The sequence below is a fragment of the Diabrotica virgifera genome, chromosome 5, assembly GCF_917563875.1.
Source record: "Diabrotica virgifera virgifera chromosome 5, PGI_DIABVI_V3a".
Taxonomy (NCBI): Eukaryota; Metazoa; Arthropoda; class Insecta; order Coleoptera; family Chrysomelidae; genus Diabrotica; species Diabrotica virgifera.
In genome coordinates, this window is record NC_065447.1 from 92,853,351 (window position 1) to 92,877,688 (window position 24,338).

Genomic DNA, 24,338 nt, shown 5'->3' on the forward strand with positions numbered 1-24,338 from the left:
ACTATGTGTTTATAGCTTTGTTTAATAATAAAAAAATTAATTTTTAGCAATGAAAGTAATCAAAACCGATAGAATTTGACTTGAACTTTCAAATGCAGTAAGCATAATTGCTATTTTATTTTTCAATCAAAAGTTATTCGGGTTCAAAAATTGCAATTTTTCGATTTTTTAAAAGTTCAACCGCGTTTATGTCGAAAACTATGCATCCTACGAAAAAACTTGTAAAAACATTTTTTGCTTAAAATGACCCAAAAAATACAAAACAATGTTTTCTTTTGCGAAAAATCGCTGTTATGTGATTACTCAACTTCTTTGTTTATAACAATCTTATCGACATCCGGATCGACTGTTACCCAAAAAATTCGTGTTCTACGGGTCAAAATACATAAAAAAAACTTGGGTAAGCCCATCTGAATTAAGGAGGCGGTTGTGTCCCCCACTGGCGACAAGACTAAGTATTTTGTAATTATATTCATAAAAAATAAATTAAAACTTTACGGATTTAGTAATTATTCAATATTGATAACTATCGATTAAAAATCGAAAGCGGCCATCTTGCAAGTTATCTGCCATCACTGTCATGAAATAACTATTATGACGTCTAAAATTTAAAAAGTTCTTAAATTGTAAATTGCAAGTAAGTGTTAAAACCAATATCAAATTATGTTGGCGCATATTATTTTATATTAATAAAACATATCTGAACCGATGGTCAAATATACCAGCAAACGAGAAGTAATCTCAACCTTCCCAGGGACATATCTGAGCTTCTTAGAGACAATACAAATATTCAACAATATCGTACAGTTTTTAACGGAAATAGGAATAAAAGACATTAAATTGTATCAAAAATTTTTCACGTATACTTTTTTTACAATTACAATCTCTTTATTTTTAATATATGTATTTTCCATTGTTGTAGTTTATAACCCCAGTGGTTCTACCCAGTGGTAGATTTAAAAAATATATGTTAACGATAAAATTTTGTATGCACCACGTCAGTAAAGACTCCTTATCGAACTCGTCTGTTACTCGCCTCGCTCTTCTCGTAATATCAGACTCGTTCGATAAAGAGTCACTTTACCGACTTGGTACATAAATAACTATTATCAGCTTATGATAAAAAAAGTGGCGTCTCGGGTCCATTGGACCCACCTTGACCGGATAAGGGTTAATGGCAGCGAATCCTCTAGCATAATATTCAAGCTGAGTATGAGAATGAAAAGCATTTGGAATAAGTTCAATTAACAAAAACAATGATAGAAAACCAAAAGAATGTTAAACCTAAGTTTATAGTACGTTTTTTAAAGGTAAAATATTGCAAAACCTCTAAATTTTAAAGAACCAATTGGATTGACATGAAACTTGGCATGCACATAGCTAACAATTCAAAGAAAGAAAGTGATATTGTGCCAATGTGTGCTTTTGCCCTAGAGGTGAGTTTCACCCCATTTTGCGGTGAAAAATATATGTTCGAAATAAGTCCAAAAAGAGATAAATTGACTAATTCTAAGCAACTTTTGTTCTATAAAGTTTTTTCACCTTAATACTTTTCGAGTTGTTTGCGAGTGAATAAATATGTTAATTTTTCTACAAAATAACCACGTTTTCACACGGTTTTTCGCAAATAACTCAAAAAGTAAGTGTCGAAAAAAAAATTCTTATCAAAAATATAGCACGTAAAAAAGTGAAAAACATGGTGTATATACAGGGGGGAGTCATGAGGAACTGTACATACTCCTACCTCGTATAGAGGTCCCTATGGGGAATAACAAATGACCATTAAAAAGTGTGTGCTCCCATTGTTTACTAATATACAGGGCGATTCGTATTTTGACAGAAATTTGTATTCGTCATAATTTTTGAACGGTCAGATCGATGTGTCTCTTATTTTGGTCAATCGTTACACTATTGCCACCTAATCAACTGATTTATTCAAACCAGAAAAAAATCAGGTCCGGCTTCAAAAAATTTAGTTCGTTTGGGTCTTAGAAAAAATTTCACCCTGTATACGCTTTTTGAAAACTATGAAACTATGAAAACTATGAAAATGACATATCTATTTTTTCCCCACACGATTACTTAATTTTTTATAAAAAAATCAATTTGAGTATGAATTAAAAGTTTGGTAAAGTGAACCATAAATTTAAAAAAAATAACTTTCATTACAAAAATTAATTTTTTTTGAACAAATATTTAACTTATGTTACCACCCAATCAACTGATTTATACAAACTAGAAAAAAATCAGGCCCGGATTTAAAAAATTTGTTCGTTCCGGTCTTAGAAAAAATTTCACCCTGTATACGCTTTTTGAAAACTCTAATATGAATTTTACAAATTAGACAAACAGGCAATTAAAATGGCATATTTATTTTTTTCCCCACACGATTACTTAATTTTTTATAAAAAATATCAAATTTGACTATGAATAATTAAAAGTTTGGTAAAGTGAACAATATTTACTAGAAACCAGATTTAAAAAAATTAGCTTTTATTACAAAAATTAATTTTTTTTTGAACAAATTTTTGTTACCACCCAATCAACTGATTTATTCAAACTAGAAAAAAATCAGGCCCGGATTTAAAAAATTAGTTTGTTTTGGTATTAGAAAAAAATTCACCCTGTATACGCTTTTTGAAAACTCTGGTATGAATTTTACAAATTAGACAAATAGGCAATTAAAATGGCGTACTTATTTTTTCCCCACACGATTACTTAATTGTTTATTAAAAAATCAAATTTGTCAAAATCGGAATTTTGCCATAAAAAAAATTAAACAACGTTTATCACAAAATTAAAAGCTTCACCATTTTTTTTTTCTGTACCACGTCTAGATCTAAAACCCATAACACTTCTCTTTGGGCTCTATAGTTTAACATAGACGTGATCAAATAGATAAATCTTAAATTTTTTCCCTTAATTTTTGCGATTTAACTTTGCAAATCACGAGTCTGGACCTTTTATTTTTAAAAATTCATAACTTTTATGATAAGAAGACGGAAAGTCTACAACAATTTTCGTATTCACAATCGTAAGAGATATGTGCTGTAAAATTTCAGAAAAAAAATATTAAAATGAAACAGAGTTGTAGCGAGTTAAACCGTGATTTCATTTTCTTTTCAGTTTTATGTTAAAATTCCGATTTTGACAAATTTGATTAAAAGTTAAGTAATCGTGTGGAGAAAAAAAATAAATATGCCATTTTAATTGCCTATTGGTCTAATTTGTAAAATTCATATTAGAGTTTTCAGAAAGAGTATACAGGGTGAAATTTTTTCTAAGACCAAAACGAACTAATTTTTTAAATCCGGGCCTGATTTTCCTCTAGTTTGTATAAATCAGTTAATTGGGTGGTAACATAAGTTAAATATTTGTTCAAAAAAAATTAATTTTTGTAATAAAAGTTAATTTTTTAAAATCTATGGTTCACTTTACCAAACTTTTAATTATTCAGTGTCAAAATTGATTTTTTTATAAAAAATTAAATAATTATGTGGGGAAAAAAATAAATATGCCATTTTAATTACCTACTTGTCTAATTTGTAAAATTTATATTAGAGTTTTCAAAAAGCGTATACAGGGTGAAATTTTTTCTAAGACCAAAACGAACTAATTTTTTAAATCCAGGCCTGATTTTTTTCTAGTTTGTATAAATCAGTTGATTGGGTGGTAACATAAGTTAAGTATTTGTTCAAAAAAAATTAATTTTTGTAATAAAAGTTATTTTTTTTAAATCTATGGTTCACTTTACCAAACTTTTAATTCATACTCAAATTTGATCTTTTTATAAAAAATTAAGTAATCGCGTGGGGAAAAAAATAAATATGTCATTTTAATTGTCTATTTGTCTAATTTGTAAAATTCATATTATAGTTTTCAAAAAACGTATACAGGGTGAAATTTTTTCTAAGACCCAAACGAACTAATTTTATTGAAGCCGGACCTGATTTTTTTCTAGTTTGAATAAATCAGGTGATTAGGTGGTAATAGTGTAACGATTGACCAAAATAAGAGACACATCGATCTGACCGTTCAAAAATTATGACGAATACAAATTTCTGTCAAAATGCGAAACTCGCCCTGTATATTATTAAACAATGGGAGCAGACACTTTTTAATGGTCATTTGTTATTCCCCATAGGAGCCTCTACACGAGGTAGGAGTATGTACAGTTCCTCATGACTCACACTGTATAAGGTCACTACACCTAATAGAAGCAAACTTAAAGCTAATGAAAAATAGGTTCATATTCGTCAAATTCCAAATTGAATTATTTAGCGTGCCATAACCAAAAAACGAAGCACTTATTTGGGAAAAACTCATTTTAACTTTTTTAAACTGTTTAAAAAATGCTTATTTTTCTTTTTAAAAAAATTTTTTAGCATCAAAATTATACAAGTTATGCTCAAAATAAAGTTGGTCCCTTTTTTGGTAAGAAATCGGGAAAATCACCCCCTAATTAGCATTTCAAATGAACTTAATTGTTATTACTTCACAAGTTTTTTACTCACGTATGTATTGATCATATGATCTGTAAGTTTCGTCGGTTCAAAATGCTTATTTTTGAAAGAGCTGTAGTTAAAAAGGCTTGAACGACTCACTTATCACGAGTGTATGCAAATTTAGAAACACTGAATCTTAACCAATTTTCGTCTTACAGAAAAACAAAACCATGCGCAATATTCAGAAAAATAAAGTCGACTTAATTTATTGTTTAAAAGTTTTAGAATATCTAACAATTTTCAAGTTATTTTGAAAAAAGGCATTTTTTTTAAAATTAAAATTTTTAAAAATTTTATTTTAAAACCAAATTTTTTCAAAAATCGATGAAAAATCTTTGAATCGATGAAACTTACAGATCATATAAAGACAACATAAGTAAAGTAACTTATGAAGCGGTAACGATTAATTTCATTTAAGTTGCTAATTGGGGGGGTGATCTTCCTGATATTTTTTTGCCAAAACAAAAGGGACCAACTTTATTTTGAGCGTAACTTGCTTACATTTGATGCTTAAAATTTTTTATAAAAACAAAAATAAATCTTTTTTTAAACACTTTAAAAAGCTTGAAATGTTTTCCCAACAATGCTTCATTATTTGGATATTTCACATTGAATTATTCTATTTGGAATTTTTCGAATATGAACACATTTTTCATTAGCTGTAACTGTGATTTTGCTAGGTATAGAGACCTAATATATACAACGTTTTTTTTTTCAATTTTTTATAGCTTAATAGCATAAAAATGCTTACGTTTTAAGTTATTTGCGAAAAACCGTCTAAAAACGGGGTTCGTTTGTTTAAAAATGAACATATTCACTTGCAAATAACTCGAAAAGTATTGATTTGGTGAAAAAACTCTATAGAGCAAAAGTTGCTTATAATTGGTCAGTTTATCCAGTTCGGGACTTATCTTGGACATATATTTTTCACGAGATGGGGTGAAAGTCACCCCCAGGGCAAAAGCACACATCGGCCCCATATCACTTTTTTTCTTTGACAAGTTAGCTATGCGTTTGCCAAATTTGATGTCAATCGAAGCGGTTCTTTAAAATTTACAGCAAAAACCGTGCGAGAATGTCCTATTAGTCTTTGGTTTGACATTTAGAAAAATTTAATTTATTTATCCAAGCAAACAAAAAAGAATAAATTTCACTTACATTTTGAATATTATGTTATAAATTTATAGAAATACCTGTATATAAAAACATTTTGTAAACTCTGTAACGCTAACTATTCAACAGGTGAATCACTATGTACATGATATTGTTCAATTAACGATAAAATTGTTATCTTATCTGTGGTAAATAGGTGAGGCGAATTTAATTTCAAAGATTTATGTTCAGTAAGCTTTGTTTCAAAGTGCGGTACTATCGGTTTCATTTTATATCTCTTTATAACGGTGTCGCGAGTTTTCTTGTGAAAAATGATGTCCAAAGCAGACACACAGGAAGATGCCTCCTTCGCCAAATTGGAAAATCAGATTGCTATCATCAAATACGTAATACTCTTTACCAACGTTTTGCAATGGGTAAGTAGCTTTAAAATATTTCCCTGTTAATTTACTAAGTAAGTTTGGGATGATTAGAATTAGAACGTGTCCTTTTGGTAGCGGCTCAATTAATTTGTTGTTTATGTTTTTAATGTATATTATTAGATGCAGTCAAGACAGATAGGAAAACTGATAAATTGTTGTCCATAAATGTAGTATTTTTACTGTTGACTTGTATTGTCTGTCGAATGACAATATCGATTGTAATCAATCAATATTTTAATGCGATTGAACATGCCCAAATTCTCTTAATCTAGCCTCTCTTATTTTGGCGCCATTTGGTGTCACTCCATTAATCCACCTAAGCATTTAGTCCATTCTTTCACGGTTTTTGCTCTAAATTTTAAAGAACCGCTTGGATTGACATGAAATTTGGCATACGTATAGCTTAGATGCCAAAGAAAAAAAGTGATATTGTGCCGATGTGTGCTTTGCCCTGGGGGTGACTTTCACCCCCTCTTGGGAGTGAAAAAATATATGTCCAAAATAAATCCGTAAATGGGTAAACTGACTAATTTTAAGTAACGTTTGTTCTATAGAGCTTTTTCGCCAAGTCAACACTTTTCGAGTTATTTGCGAGTGAATATGTTAATTTTTCAACAAAATAATCACATTTTTAGACGGTTTTTCGCAAATAACTCAAAAAGTAAGAGCTTTGTCGAAAAAACGTTCATAGCAAAAATATAGACTATAAAAAAGTAAAAAAATGGTGTACAGGTTAGGTCTCTGGATCTCGTAGAACCAGAGTTATAGCCAATGAAAAATAGATTCATACTCACCAAATTTCAAATAGAATACTTCGACGTAAAATATCCAAAAAATTAAGCACTTTTTGGGAAAAACTTGTTATAACTTTTTTAAAGTGTTTAAAAAAATCTTTATTGCTGTTTTTACAAAAAGTTTATATCTTTAAATTTAAGCAAGTTACGCTCAAAATAAATTTGGTCCCTTTTGTTTTTGAAAAAAAAAATCGGGAAAACCACCCCCTAATTAGCAACTTAAATGAAATTAATCGTTACCGCTCCACAAATTATTTTACTTATATTGTGTTTATATGATCTGTAAGTTTCATCGATTTAAAGTGCTTATTTTTGAAAAAATTTGGTTTCAAAATAAAATTTTCAAAAATTTAAATTTTGAAAAATATGCTTTTTTTCAAAATAACTTAAAAATTGTTAGAGATACCAAAAATCTCGAAAAATAAAAAAGTCAGATTTGCTTTTCTGAATATCATGTATTTTTTTGTTTTTCAGTTAGACCAAAATTGATTGAGATTTGGTGTTTCTAAATTTGCATACATTCGTGATCAGTGACTCGTTCAACCCATTTTAACTACAGCATTTTCAATAATAAGGAATTTGAACCGATGAAGCTTACAGCTCATATAAACAATATATACGCGAGTCAAGAAACTTGTGAAGTCGCAACGATTTATATTATTAAGTTCATTTAAGATACTAATTAGGGGGTGATTTTCTCGATTTTTTTACCAAAACCAAAAGGGACTAACTTTATTTTGAACGTAACTTGTTTAATTTTGATGCTAGAATTTTTTTTATAAAACAAAAATGAAGCTTTTTTTAAACACTTTAAACAAGTTGTAATAAGTTTTCCCCGAAATGTGTTTCGTTTTTGGTTATTTCACGTTAAAGTATTCCATTTGGAATTTGACGAATGTGAACCTATTTTTCATTAGCTATAACTCTGATTCTACTAGGTTTAGAGACGTGATATATACATAATTTTTATAATTTTTTTACAGGCTATATTTTTACTAAGAAAGTTTTTCGACAAAATACTTACTTTTTAGGTTATTTGCGAAAAACCGTCTAAAAGCGTGGTTATTTTGTTGAAAAAATGAACATATTCACTGCCAAATAACTCGAAAAGTATTGACTTAGTGCAAAAACTCTATAGAACAAAAGTTACTTAAAATTAGCCAGTTTATTGATTTCCTGACTTTCTTTGGACGAATATTTTTTCACCCCCAAGAGGGGGTGAAAACCACCCCCAGGGCAAAAGCACATATCGGCACAATATCACTTTTTTTCTTTGACTTGTTAGCTATGTGTATGCCAAATTTCATGTCAATCCAAGCGGTTCTTTAAAATTTAGAGGTTTTGCAATATTTTACCGTTAAAGAACGGACTAATTATTATTTCCGCCACATTCATCCGTTGCCACACTTTATTTGTGACTGCTCAACTTCCAGTTCCGTTTATATAGCTGGTTTTATGGCAGTTTTATTAAATTTTTCTTTCAGTTTAATTTGAAGCTTTCATTCAAATAGCACGCAACTTGCTTCCTTGTATTTTATCTTTTTACTACTTCTCCTGCCTACATCTTCATCTATTTTCATATTTTTTAACAATACCGATCCTAGATACTCCTAGATACCTTCAATAAACATTACTGATAGTCTAGTATTGTCTCTATTACAATTCTAAACCATTTTCTCGAGAGCTTTATTTATAACTAGACACAAGTCCCCACCTCTTACTGTACTATTATTCTAAAGGTCAATCCGGCTCACCGGGATATTATTTGTGCCGCAATTATGCCAAAAAAAGGTAGAAACCCAAAATTATTTGGTTGTACATGTTTATTAAATATATTTATAACTATATTAATATACAGACATCGCCCATTTTGTGTGCAAACTCTAAACAAGTGATATAAATTTAGTCCTTTGCAGTAATTAACGGGCAATTAAACGCATTTACTTATCTATGAAAAAAGTGTGGATGACTTAATTTCGATTGTGTGTAATACACTACAAACAATAATATACCTCTACATAAATATAACAATAACGTTGATCTTAAGGTCTAGAGTTTTAAAAATTTACGTTTTATTTGCGAACTATCTTAGGTGATTTTATGTCATAATTATGTTACAACTATACAACTATAACCACATACCTACCACTTTTATAAATATACTTTTTATAAATATCTTTTGTTGGCCAAACGAGTTAAAAATTAATAACTTAAGAATATACAGACATTTGAGGCTATAATTATAAGTATATACTAGAATCATGACTTTATAGTCGAGGCAACGAAGCATTAAACCTAGGAATTTTGTGCGGTAAGATGAATCGTCATGAAACTTTTTGCATTCGATTTCAGAGAGCATCCGGCAATTTTGTAAACTAAATTGATATCCGGAAAAATTTTTTCTGTATGAGAAAATGCCTCTTTAAAGTGCATCTCAAAGAGATGGAAAGTAAAGAATTTGGAACTCAGGAAACATTCACGGAAATGAGTTAAATTTTTGTACTTAGAGATTTTTGGGGTCGCTAAACACGATTTTTATGACGGCGATGGTCTCCGTGGTACCTGGCGCCCAGGGTGGAACTCATCGCCTGAGACGACTGAATTATTTGCGGGATTCGCGAATGAAGATTAAATCGAAAAACTGAAAAATACTTGTTCAATATTTTTCAAACTTCTATCGAATGACACTAATCACGACCCCGCCACTCCACCCCCTGGAGGTGGGGTGGTGGTAACTTTAAAATCTTAAATAGAAACCCCATTTTTTATTACAGATTTGGATTGCTTTCCTAAAAGTATGCAACTTTTATTCGAGACATTTTTTAGAATTGTGGACAGATGGCGCAATATTCAGAAAAAACCATTTTTTCGCGATATTATAGTTAAATTATAGAAACGGTGTAATAAATCGAGAAATACACTCCCAAAAAACAAGTCAAAAATAATAATTTAATATTTTTCAAAAACCTATCGAATACCATAGAACACGACCCTCCACTCCACCCCCTGGAGGTGGGGTGGGGGTAACTTTAAAATATTAAACAGAAGCCCCTATTTTTTTTTGTAGATTTGAATTCCTTACGTAAAAATAAGTAACTATTATTCGAGACAATTTTTCGAATTGTGGATATATAACGCTATAATCGGAAAAACACTATTTATTAGCGCCATCTATCAACAATTTTAAAAAATATTTCAAATAAATGTTTCTTATTTTTCATGAGGAATCCAAATCTGCAATAAAACATGGAAGTTCCTATTTATGATTTTAAAGTTACCCCCACCCTACCTCCAGGGGGTAGAGTGGAGGGTCGTGTTTGATGTTATTCGATAGGTTCTTGAAAAATTTTAAACTCAAATTTTTTGGTCTTTCATTTGAAAGTGTGTTTCTCCAGATATTAGACTGTTTCTATAATTTACCTATGATATCACAATAAATCGTTTTTTCCGATTATAGCTCCACAATTCGAAAAAATGTCTCGAATAGAAGTTGCTTATTTTTACGTAAGCAATCCAAATCTGTAATAAGAAATGAAGTTTCCATTTAAGATTTTAAAGTTACCCCCACCCCACCTCCAGGGGTGGAGGGGGGGGCGTCTTCAGTGTCGGTCGATAGATTTTTAAAAAATATTGAACACGTATTTTTCAGTTTTTCGATCCAATTTTCATTTCGCGATTTATTCGATCTTCCTGCGAATTATTCGATCGTCCCAGGCAACGAGCTCCACCCTGGGCACCAGTTACCTCTGACACCATCGCCGTTATGAAATTTGTATTCAGTGACCTCCAAAACCCCCAAGTATAAGAATTGAACTTAATTCCGTCAATATTTCCTGAGTTCCAAATTTTTCATTTTCTATCTCTTCGAGATGCACTTTGAAAATGCATTTTCTCATGCACAAACTTTTTTGCCGGAGATAAATTTAGTTCAAAAAATTGCCTGACACTCTCTCGAATCGAGTGAAAAAAGTTGCATGACGATACATCTTACTGCACAAAATTCCTAGGTTTTGGGCTTTTTAGTGCTTCGTTGCTTCGCCTAATAGCGAAAAGTATCACTCTATACAGCTGTAAAGTATGGCCACTGAAAGAAAGACCTCTGGCAACTCTGAGAGCAACGGGAACGGATTTTTAGAGAAGAGCAGCCGGAAGATCTAGAAGAGAACGGATTACCAACGAAAGCATTAGAAAAATAATGAAAATCAAACGAACAATCACGGATGACTTATCATCATGTGTGTGGCACTGGTCTGTAAACATAATCGATTTCATTGTTAGTAGTAAATTAGTGATTTAAAGTGAATTATTTGGAAATAATTGTGCTTTTGACTACAGAGGTATTTATAAATACTTAGTTCATCTCTATAAATGTTCGTATGCAGATAGGAATTCTATTAATTGAAATTTGCTCTGCCCAAATTTGCTAACCTCAAATACAAATACGGTCTAGCAATCCTCTTTTTATCGCCTCATTACTTTTAACTGATAAGTTGCCATTGGCGTTCCGACTTTATTGTTTCTAATATCATCATGCCTACACGGATCGCTTGCAATTGTTGCAAACAATTATTTGAGGAACATTTAATGGTTACGTGTTGCGTATGCAAGGATAAATTCAAACATTCGTGTGTGGATATTACCTCTAACGAGGTACGCACTTTAAATAGCGGAAAAGGGTATGATTGGACTTGTGTTGGATGTAGAGCGGTAGGAAAAGATTTAAAGGAATTAAAATCTCTAATTCTGAAACTGCAGAACGAAATCAAAGAGTTAAAAGAAGTAAAAAATACAAATTTAAACTCGCCATACTTTGATTTCGAAGAAATGATTTCTGAAATATCTGAGCGGCAAAAACGAAAAAAAAAATATTGTCATTTTTAATGTTCCCGAACCTGATCAACAAAAATCGATAGCGGAGCAGAACGAATCGGATGGAAATATTGTCAGAGGTGTTATGGGTGTAGTGGCTCCTGACTTGTTAAACATTAACTTTAAATCGTATAGATTGGGCTATTTCACCAACAATAAGATTCGTCCTATAAAAGTAGCATTTGAGAATGAATACACCGTAACAAAAATTCTAAAAAACTCCAAACAGTTGAAAACATCAAGACAATTTAACAAGTTCATCATAGCAGCAGACCGTACCAAAAGGCAGATGGAATATTTTAAAAAATTAAGCAAGAGTTAGCGGGCCGAACAAATGCCGGAGAAAACTGCCGAATTAAATACTTCAATGATATACCTAAGGTGGAACCTTTAAACTAAGTCCCCCCAGCAGCCTCAGTACTTGTGATATATCTATTTATTACCAGAACGTAAGAGGTCTCAACACCAAAATTGACTCTTTTATTTCAAATATAAGTGACTGTGAATACAACATCGTTGCACTCCGTGAAACGTGGCTAAAAGCAGATGTTAATTCGAGTGAACTGTTTACTAGTGAATACGAAGTATATCGCAGTGATCGTAAATTTAATCAACTAGATCCCTCTACTGGTGGAGGGCTGTTACTTGCTGTAGACGGAACTATTAAATCTGAACTGGTTAACTCTTCTGATTTTGATACTAATTTTCCAAAGGTTGATTTTTTAGTATGTAAATGTCATCTAGCTTTTAAATCTTTTTTTGTAGCAGTTTTGTACGTTCCACCATCTACCACAGTTGATGAGTTTGAACTCTTTTTAGAAGCACTAGAGAACTGGGATGTACTAAACTCTGATAAAGTTATTATACTAGGTGTATACATTTGTAGTCAATAATCTAAATGACAGGAAGGCTGCTTCAGTAAAAAATGTATTAGCTTTTTTAAATATGAGGCAATGTAACAACATCTTAAATTACTACAATAGGATGCTTGACTTAGTAATTAGTAATACAAATTGTACTGTTTCTAGAGATTACGTGCCATTAGTAAACGAAGATCTCTACCATCCATCTTTATCCATTATAATGAGTGGGCTTCGTAAAAAATGTGATAATATTAACACAAATGTCAACAGTAAAACATATAATTATAAAAAAGCTAATTTCATATCTTTGTACAACGATTTCATAACAACTGATTGGCACTTTTTAATTATTGTACGGACGTAAATACTGCAGTTCAACATTTCTATGATAAATTTTATAAAATTTTAGATGCCAATGTACCGCTTTTTAAAAACTTTAAGCATAAATATCCGGTTTGGTATACTAGTGAAATAATTAAAAAAATCAAAGTAAAAACAAAACTTCATAAAAAGTTCCTATCTACAAATAATATTATTTATTATCACCAATTTAGTCGATTTAGGTCAAATATTAAGCAAGAAATTAAAAATGCTTACCAATCTTATTTACAAAAGATACAGTACTCACTACGAGATGAACCTAAATCTTTTTGGTCATTTATACATAACAAAAACAAGTCTTCAAGAATACCTGGTAGAATGTCTTATAACAATGAACAAATTGATAACCCCCAATCTATTGTTGACGCGTTTGGAAATTTTTTTCAAAGTGTATTTTCGCCTCCATTTTGCTATTAATTTCGATCACAACATACCTTTAGACATTAGTTGTGAACCAATATCAGAAGAAGAAATTATACAAGGGGGTAAAAAACTGAAAAACAACTTCACAAATGGTCCGGATAAAATACCGTCCTTTTTATTAAAAGACTGTCTACCATCTTTGCTTTTGCCTTTGAAAGTAATTTTTAATCTAATATTGAAAACCTAAATTTTTCCAGATAAATGGAAAGTAGCAAAAGTATGTCCAATTCATAAACAATCGGATCGGGCGAACATTAGTAATTATAGACCCATATCTATATTATGCAATGTCGCAAAGCTCTTGGAGACAATCTTATATAGTCGCATTTATCTGTGCACGAAAAATATTATATCTGTCCATCAACATGGCTTCATGAGTTCTAGATCAACAATTAGCAACTTATCAATTTTCAGCCAGTATTTGTGCGAAACATTAGAGAGAAGAGGACAGGTTGATGTGGTCTATACCGATTTTTCCAAGGCCTTTGATAAAATTAGCCATGTCATACTTCTTAGAAAGATTTTCTTGATGGGTTTTCCTGAGACATTCTATCAACTTCTTAAGTCTTACTTACATAATCGTAATCAGTATGTTTGTTACAATGGATATAGTTCAGACACTTACCTTGCAACTAGTGGCGTTCCACAAGGTTCCAATTTAGGTCCGTTATTGTTCCTAATATTCATTAACGATTTATGTGAGTCCATAAGCTGTAATAAATTGATGTTTGCTGACGATCTAAAACTTTATGATTCGGTATCCAATATAAATGATTGCATTATGTTACAACAACAAATTGATTTGTTTCAAAGGTGGTGTTTGAGCAATAGACTTTATTTAAACATAGCTAAATGCAAAGTCTTAACATTTAGTCGTAAAACAAATACAATTTTTTTTTCGTATGTCATTGATAATACAATTTTGGAGAGAACTGAAACAATTAGAGATTTAGGGGTTCATTTTGATATTCATTTAACATTTAACGTTCATATTAACCTCATTGTCAGTCAAGCTTACCGCACATATGGATTTATATTTAGAAATTGTGGGAATTTTACTGATGTAAATGCGCTGTCGTGTCTATTTTTAGTTTAGTGAGAACAAAATTGGAATATGGATCTCTAATATGGAATCCTATTTATGCTCAATATACAACAGCTGTTGAGAGGGTGCAAAAGAAATTCTTAAAATTTCTTAGTTTTAAAGTTGACGGCGTTTACCCTGCTAGGGGTTGCAATTATTTTAATTTATTAGAAAAGTTTAACTTTGTTTCTCTAGAAAAACGTAGAAATCAGGCATCAGTATTGTTTCTACATAAATTATTAAACGGTGGGATAGACTGTGCAGTGTTACTAAATCAATTAGATTTTTTTGTTCCGAGGCCTGCATCAAGACAAAATGAGACGTTTCTGTGCAAAAGAGCTCAAACAAATCTAATGTTAAAAGCGCCGATTAATATGATGTGTGCTAATGCAAACAAACTTTCATCTGTTTGTGACATTTTTTGTTGTAGTGTCTCGGAATTGAAAAACAAATGCAATACTTATTTGTAATTTCTAATAAGTTACCACATATAAGCATATAAATTTTATGTTTTATTATCTCTGTAATATTTACCTATATTTGACCTCTATTTTATTCTTTTTCTTTTTGTTTTATTATTCTACTTTAAGTTGCGCAACCTTAGATTTTAAGTTCTATTATTTGTATTAAGCATGCAGTGCTGTTATAACTTCTTATTCTTTGTATTCCTCTGTAAATGGGAAACTGTTGGGGAATAAAAGCTATTATTATATCCAGATTTAGCCATACGGCTCACACTCCCTTTAAGGGGAAAATTGACTCATCCCAGATACCTACGGTATCAAAAGGATTGAGCTCTGGTGGGACTCTTTCCGTGTTATCGAGCCCTAGGTGACTTGGAATGCAGGTGTATCTCCCAAAAATTTTCGTACACTTCTGGCCGTCGCAAGTAGTACAGCTTTCTGCATGGTCTTATAAAGATGTTCATTGAGACCCAGCTTTTTTATGCTTTCGAGGAGGGTCTTCGGAATGACTCCCGTAGTAGATATAACAATAGGTATCGTCTGGGTACTTTGCATTCTCCATTGTCTCCGTATTTGAATTTCCAGATCTCTATACTTGGCGATCTTTTCAGTAAATTTACTACGTAGATTATTGTTGTTAGGTATCGCCACATCAATTAGTGTTGTTTGTCTTGTTAATTTATTAACTAGTACGAGATCTGGTCTATTATGTGCCACTGTTTGGTCTGTGAGCACAGTGCGGTCCCAGTATAGCTTGTAGTTGCCATCCTCAAGCATACTCTCAGGAACGTATTGATAATATGGCAGATGGTCCGTTTGGAGAAGTCCCAACTTGTTAGCTATCTCTTGATGAAGGATTTTTCCCACTGCGTCATGCCGTTCCTTATATTCAGTTGCAGCAAATGCTTGGCAGCCCCCTGTAATATGTTGGATGGTTTCTTGGGCTTGACATCCATATCGGCATCTGTCGTTTTGAACCTGAGGGTCTTTGACGATATATTTCAGGTAATTTCTGGTTGGTATAACCTGATCCTGAATGGCCAGTAATGAACCCTCCGTTTCAGGGAACATCTTTCCTGATGTCAACCAATAGTTCGACGCTGTATTGTCGACATAGTCTTGGCTGACCTCATTGGGATGTCGCCCGTGCAGAGGTTTACCCATCCAGGCGCGCAGTTTTTCGTCCTTAGTAAGGTGGTTTAAGCGCATTTCTGGTTCCCTCAGTTTGATCGGTGTTGTGTCATCTATTGCGCAAATGGCGCTGTGTAGAGTAGATGTCTCAGCCTGCATCTGAAAATAAGTTCTTAAATTAGCAATTTGTTTATCTAATTGCTCACCTATATCCATAAGCCCTCTTCCTCCTAAATACCGGGGTAATGTCGTTCGTTCTACTGCACTTTTAGGGTGGTGTTTTTGTGCCTTTGTGAGGTGTGTTCGTACTTTTCGCTGAAGATTTTCTATATCCGTTTTTGTCCACTTAACAATACCAAATGAATAGCTAAGCGCGGAACAAGCGTAGGTGTTTAGTGCCTTAAACAAATTTTTACTGTTAAGCTGTGAACGAAGCAGCTGTTTTACCCTTCTTATAAACTCAGTAGTTATCTCAGTTTTCATTTGCTTATGGTCAATTTTCCGCGCCTGCTTTACTCCAGGATATTTGTACATATCGTTGTCGCCCATGGCCTCGATGTTCTGGCCATTTTGCATATCGAATCCACCGGGCTGTACCTTTCCTCTGACTATATTCAAAACACGGCACTTGTCTAGACCGAACTGCATACTAATATCATTAGAGAATGTTTCTACAGTTTTTAGCATCTCTTCTAGGTGTTCTCGAGTGGAAGCCATTAATTTCAAATCATCCATATACAACAGACGATTGAGCTTCGCTACCACAGTATTATTGCTTTTAATGCTAAAACCTGAGTCAGTGGAGTTTAATAGCTGGGAAAGGGGGTTCAAAGCTAAACAGAACCACAATGGACTCAACGAGTCTCCTTGAAATAGGCCCCGGTTGATTGCGATATTTTCGGTTTCGATATTGTTTTCACCAGGTATTTGGAGGTGAATTTTAGTCTTCCAATCTCTCATTATATGCCTTAAAAAGGTCACTATGTTATCATCGACTTTGTATATTTTCAATATATCTATTAGCCATTCATGCGGTACTGAATCAAAGGCCTTTTTATAGTCAATAAAAGCAGTAAAAAGGTTCCTTTTTTTAGTGAATGCCTGGTTAGAAATGACTGAGTCGATGATAAGCTGTTCTTTGCAACCCATGGAACCCTTAGCGCATCCTTTCTGTTGAGGCTCTATGATATTGTTTAGAGCACAATGTTGGTAGGTACGCCGGGTTACACAGGATGTGACCAATTTATACAAAGTTGGAAGACAAGTAATTGGGCGGTACTTGGATGGATCTTGGGTGTTATTTTGATCCTTGGGTATTAAATAAGTAGTTCCCTGAGTTAGAAATGATGGTAATTCCTGCGGATTAGAAATAACATGATTAATTAATGTTGATAAGCACTCATGAATACTCCAAAACTTTTTAAGCCAGAAGTTCTGGACTCCGTCTGGTCCAGGAGATTTCCAGTTATGAAGCTCTTTGATGACATTTGAGACTTCTTCAGTCGTGAATGGTTCGTAGTTAGCAGTGACGTAGTGGTGACAGTTGTCCGTCGTATCTTCTATCCAGCCAGCATTGTTGTTAAAAACAGCTGGTGTGGAAAGTTGATTTCCCCAAAACTCATGAATTTCTTCTTGGCTTGGGTAAGACTTGTCGACACTTTCTACGGTGGAATTGAGTTTTCGGTAGAACGCCTTCTCAGAGTTCTCAAAAAGTGCATTGTCACATTTTCGGTTGTTACTAACTTTATACCTTCTTAATCGTCCTGAATAGACGGAGAGTTTTTGTTTTAATGTATCCAGACACTGTTGGGCTGTGTTATTTTCTGGATCGTATCTCGAGTGTCTTGCAGTGCTCCGCATTATTTCTTCAGCTCTCTTAATGACCTTTCTACTTGTTACACCTCTTACATATTCTGTAACTTGACCAATATCTCTACGCAGTAATTCAATTTTTCCGAGAAGTCTTTTTTCCCAGGGTGCAGTTCTGTTACCAGTCCTTCCGTTATTAGTACCCCGTCGTGTTCTGATCTTAACGCCCATTACATTAGCAATTGCTGTTGCTGCACAGTAGATTAGCATATGCAGATATTCCAATGTGTGGGCTTCTACGACATAATTGGGTAGGACTTCAGTGTTCACAATTTGTAACAGCGCACCTAGTTTCTTACAAGAGTTTATTCGTGGTAGCGGTGGTCTGCTAAGTGGATTTGTTCCATTAAACTCTTGTACGGCACGCGCCATTTCGTTTGCTAGACTATCGCGCAACTCGTTGTTTTCCTGCTGTGTATTGTCAGGTTGAGTTTCTGGTATGGGAATCTCAGGGATCTGCTCATCAAGGATTTCATTAGGGACTTGACCTAAAACTAGCCCTTGGTTGTTAATCTCCCGTTCGACTTCGCTTTTGATCGTATTGCGTCTAGCCTCTGGGATAAGGTTGTTTCTTATGATTACCCGGTATTGATCTGATACTCTTTGCTCCGATACTTGAATATCTGGGTACTCCCTGCAAAATTCGGCATACAGCTGTTGTCTGTAGCCGATCGTTTCTTGACCGAAGTTATTATATTATTATTATTATTATTATTAAAACAACGATCTGGTTCGTACATATACAAAGAATGGATAAACAACGAATCCCAACGGAAATACTAAAATGACAGCCAGAAGGAAAGAGAAAACCAGGTAGAAGAGACATAGAAGAGGACCTATTGAACAACCAGACTAAATGGCGATTGGAAGTCCAGAAACGGCGGAGAACGTTATAAACCTACATGCAGTAGTAGTAGAATATACAGTACAACAGTATTTAGTTATGGGGATGATAACGTTAATGTATCAAAATGTGCTTCACTTTGTTATAAAGTTCCTAATGATCATGCGAATTTTAAAATATATTCTTCAGAATCCTCAAAAATGTTACCTGGATACTCTGGATAGCTCAAAATTTTTTCCTCTAACATTCTCCAGATAAAAACATCATGGTACAAAGACGAGTCGTCTTTGTATCATGTACAAACATTATGCGATGTCAGATCAGGGGAATGTGGCGTGAGTAGGAAATTGTTGATCCTAGAAAGGTTTGGTTTTGGGAACCTTTATCGATTTATCAAAATGTTCTTCTTCTTCCTTTTTATAAGCAATTATGTTTGTTCATTGGTGGGTTGATACTTCCATGAGAGGGTGTCAAGTGTGTTTTTGGATGTTTCTTTCAGGGCCCAGGCTTCGGTGCCATAGCTTGTTATTGGTTGAATTAAGGTTTTATAGATTCTCATCTGTATATTTCGGTGGACACTTTTAGACCGAAATATATGGGAGAGGGCAAAAAGCTCTGTTTGCCTGCGTTATTCTCTTCCGTATTTCTCCATCTTCTGATCCGTCGGCATATACTTCTACTACCAGATATGTAAACTTTCCAACCGTTTCAATGTCATATTCATGTATATTGTTTTGTGGGACTATATTTCCTCTCGTCTAAGTCATTATTTTTGTTTGTCTGTGTTAATTTCCAGAACCTAGCATTTTTGTTTGTGTTTTTAACTCTGCATATGTTTCCTGTGCTCCTGTTGATGTTCTACTAATATATTAATATCATCGGCATAAGCGGCCAGTTGAACCGTTCGGTTGTTCAGTAGATTTTCTCGCCCAGTTTGCATTGCCTACTAACCACATACTCCAGTGCCAGGTTAAACAATGTTGGGGCCAGCCCATCTCTCTGCTTTAGTCCCTGCGAAATTTTGAGAAAGTCTGTCCGGTGGTTTTGTATTCGTACACATGCCTGAGTTTCATCCATTGTGGCTTTAATGAGTCTTATTAGCTTGTGTGGTATTGCCAATTCAGCCAATATATAGTACAGTTTGTCCCTTTTGACGGAGTCGTATGCCTATTTGAAATTTACAAACACGTTGTGAACATCAATATCGCGTTCAGATGATTTGTTCAAGATTTGTTTGACTGTAAATATTTGATCCAGTGTCGATCGTCACCGTCGGAAGCCCGTCTGATACTCTCCAATAATATTTTCTGCTAGTGGTTGGAGCCACTGGTTTATAATATACGTGATCACTTTATATGCTGTACATAGTAGAGAGATTCCACGGTAGTTTTCGCACTGGAGTTTGTCTCCTTTTTTATAGATCGGACATACTCTACTTTATTCCAGTCGTCGGGTATTTTCTCTTCTTGCCATATGTTGGAGCTTCTACTCCATTCTCTTCTACGTAGATCATACCGATTTCATCTTCCATGTCTATTGTGTTCCAAGTAGGGTCTGAAAATAATGCTTACAGGTTTCTGTGACTCTCTGTTGGTCACTGATTATTTGCCCACTTTCATTTTACATATATTTGTTTGAGGTTTATACCCACTCTTTATCTTTTTTAGGTACTTGTAAGCCCCTCTTATTTCGTTGTTTTTGAATTTTCTTTCATTTTTTCTATTTGTCCATTTTCATAGGCTCTCTTTGAATTTCTACAGATCTTGTCTGCTTTCCGTCTTGCGACTTTAAATAATGTTCGTATTTCCCGTGTTCTTCTTGTAATGTACATTTTATGTGCTTCATTGCTTTCCTCTATTGCTTGTCTGCACTTGTCATCAAACCATGCTCCTCTTTTCTCCTTTTTCTTGTTTCCCAGGGTGGACGCTGCTGCTGTCAGTACTGCTGTTTTGAGATTACTCCATTTGCCCTCTATGGAGTGCAGTTCTAGCGTCCTTAACTCATTTGCGACTTCTTGTTCGAACTTCTCTTTACATTTCTGCATCTCCAGTTTTTTCAGGTCTAGTTTGTTTGTTCTTTGTTGTCTTTCGTTTCTTTCCCTGTTAGAGCTATCAATACTGCGTCGAAAAGTGTTTCACTTATGTGTTTCCCATTATATATCCTAATTAAATTAAAAAACATAGTGCTCAATAAGTTCCCATCTCTAATTCCGCTGCATTATTCTATAGATTCTGTAATTTGTTCGTTTAGCCTGATTTCCGTTTTGTTGTTTTGGTAGATATTTTCAGAAGTTTTTAGAATATCTAGGGAAACTTCTCTGTTCTACAGACCATGGATTATATTATATTTGAATCTTACTGTGTCAAATGCTTTGTTTAAATCAAGTAGACACTGAAATACTGGTCTCGTATAATAAATTTACCGATATCTCTTATTTATTAGTAAAATTTTAGTGGTATCTTATCCTCAGTAGAATAAATTATTTCACTAGTTCCCCATTCTCAGGTACTTGATTGTGTTTTATAAATTTAAACACATTTAAACACATATTTGACATTAACTCAAATGTTAACCTGTAATAGGAGCAGTAGCTACTTACTGTCACTTTCTGTTGCGTTTAGTAAATTTCAATTTCCGACTTATCATCGACTCATTTCGTATGCTTTAAATTATGACTGATGACGCACGGGTAAAGACTCGTGGACTCAACTGTATTAATGGAAACTGCTTTGCCATTGCTGTTCCACAATATTTCTGTATTTCAGTTAGCATTGCACCTTTACCTGCAGCTCTTCTGTTCTTCAGTTTTTTAAGTGTTTTTTGAGCTTCTTGTAAACCTATTTGTATGAACTTTTGCATTTTTTTATAATAGACTTTTTAAAAGTTATTCAAACGCATCGTGAATATGTACGTCTATTTTTATACCTGTCAGAGTAAGAGTAATGTAAATAGCGCTGTTATAGTTAAACCAATTTTCATTTGATTATCTTCTTGACAAATGACGTATTTGATTTGAACATCATAAAATTAGTAGATTGCCTAACATGTATGCGTCATCATTCCCAAATTCTTCTTATACTATAACTTGTTTTCATCCAATAACGGTATTTACTTATTATACCTATTTCTAGAAATTTTTATTTTTGGGAATTATTACTGATTTGTTCATATATCTTTATGGATAAGAATTTATCAGCAAGAAGAAAATATTTATTATCTCGCATATTCTGAGTATTTCATGAAACCTGTTGTTATCGATGACGCTCTGAGTAAATATTACTAATATTTTGTGATCGTAAAACAGTCTTATGATATGTATATTCTAGTTAGAACTCAAAGGTATTTCTATTTATTTTTACGGCAACTGAGATAAGGTTTATCTCGCTGATAATTAAACGTTAATATGTTATTCATCTAGTATATACCTTGCGGGCTAAAATGACGAGAAAAAAATTATTTCTTTTGGTAACATAAATTCCAACACAAAACCTTAGCAAACATTGGAAGTAAGCATATTTACCAGCGAAAATAAATTTTTCTTATGACATACCAACAACCAACGAATCACGATTTTTTCCGTTAACCTAGGTATATCTATAAGTGAAAAAACCTATACTTTTTTGAAGTATAGGTTTAGTCCAGAGAAATAAGATTTTCTCGTGGCACATCTCGCTTCAGGCCGAAACCAAATTTTTTAAGTAGTATGGACATCTATAGTAATAACCTTTATGTTTCCTGCAGCCGATTTTGATGATGTACATAGTTATAAACAAATGAAAATCAAAAAACATTAAATTTTCTTTCTTTTTCGTCTAGAACCAAAAAGATAAGCATTTTAAACAAATTTGAGACTAAGAAACTCATAAATCGTCTAAAAAATTTCAAGATGGCGTTCGCTGAATATGTCTATCCTAAATGGTTGCTTAGAAAATTGCAAAATAAATCATAAATTTTGAGTTTTTATAAATATTCATAACATGTAAAAATTAACTTAGAACCTTCTGATTACACGAACTGCTGAGACTTCTGGTATTTAAATTATATTTTAAATTTCAAAACAATTGGTCAAATAGTTTAAAAGTTATTTAATTTGTTTCTCCCAAATTCATTTTTTTTGCAACAATCTTCTTCTTCTTTAAGTACCGTGCCCAAATTTTTAGGCGTGAGTAGCTTCCATAACAATTTGCCGATATCGTTCTCGATCTTGTGCGGCATGTAACAATTGATCTGCTGATAAGCCAGTCCATTGACGAAGGTTTCGGAGCCATGAATATTTCTTTCGACCAACTCCCCTTTTTCCGTCGATCTTTCCATTGAGTATTAACTGCAGCATCCTGTATCTGCTACCTCTCATTATATGCCCCAGATATTCAAGTTTTCTCTTTTTAATCATCTTCATTAAGTCACCTTCGCCTTGACCTACTCTGTTTAAGACTTCTCTGTTTGAAATGCGTTGAACCCAAGATATTCTGAGCATTCTACGATATGACCACATCTCAAAGGCTTCTAATTTGTTCATCATGTTAACCTTCATGATCCAGGTTTCACATCCATATAGTAATACACTATAAGTCAGAAAATTATAAGGTTACAGTAAGACTTCTGACAGTTAATGAAAGAAGAACATTTATACCTACTATTGACTTAATTTAAAAAAATGACCAAAAATTATTTTAAACAGTGTAAAATTATTTTGCAAAATCTCGTCGATTTTTTGCTTACTTATAAACAATTAGAATAACTTTTTAACCGTCACCCGTAGAAAAACTATTTTTTCATACTTGGAAAGACAGAATTTTAATACACAATTAGAAAGGAAAACAATTGTCCTAGGACAATTAGGGACTAAGTTAGCCCCCCTTTTTTTATTTCACATTTTTGTCAAATAATTTTGCAGTATTTAGAATTATTTTTTGTTATTTTTTTTTAATTAAATTAATAATAGGTATAAATTTTCTTCGTTCATAAACTATCCAAAATATTGGTATTACTCCATCCTTTTCTGACTTATAGCGTTGCAAAAAAAAATTAATTTTGGGATAAACAAATTAAATATCTTTTAAACTATTCGACCAATTGCTTTGAAATTTAGGGCATGATTTAAGCACCAGAAGTCTTACCATTTTGTGTAATAAGAACGTTCAAGTTAATTTTTACATAAGTTATGAATATTTATAAAAACTCAAAATTTATGATTTATTTTGAAATTTTCTAAGCAGCCAATAAGGAGAGACATATTCAGCGAACGCCATATTGAAGTTTTTTATACGATTTATGAGGTTCTCACTCTCAAATTTGTTTAAAATACTTACCTTTTTGGTTAGAGAAGAAAAAAGCGAAAATTTACCGTTTTTTGATCTTCATTTGTTTATAACTATGTATATCATCAAAATTGGCTGCAGGAAACATGTAGGTTATTAATATAGATGTCCATACTACTCAAAAAATTTGGTTTCGGCCTGGAGAGGGTGTGTCACCAACAGGATATTTTTTCCCTTATTTCTCTGAACTACACTGCGGTGCAAAAAAATCGATCCACTAAAAATTGGGTCATTTTTGATGTTTCGAATTTCATA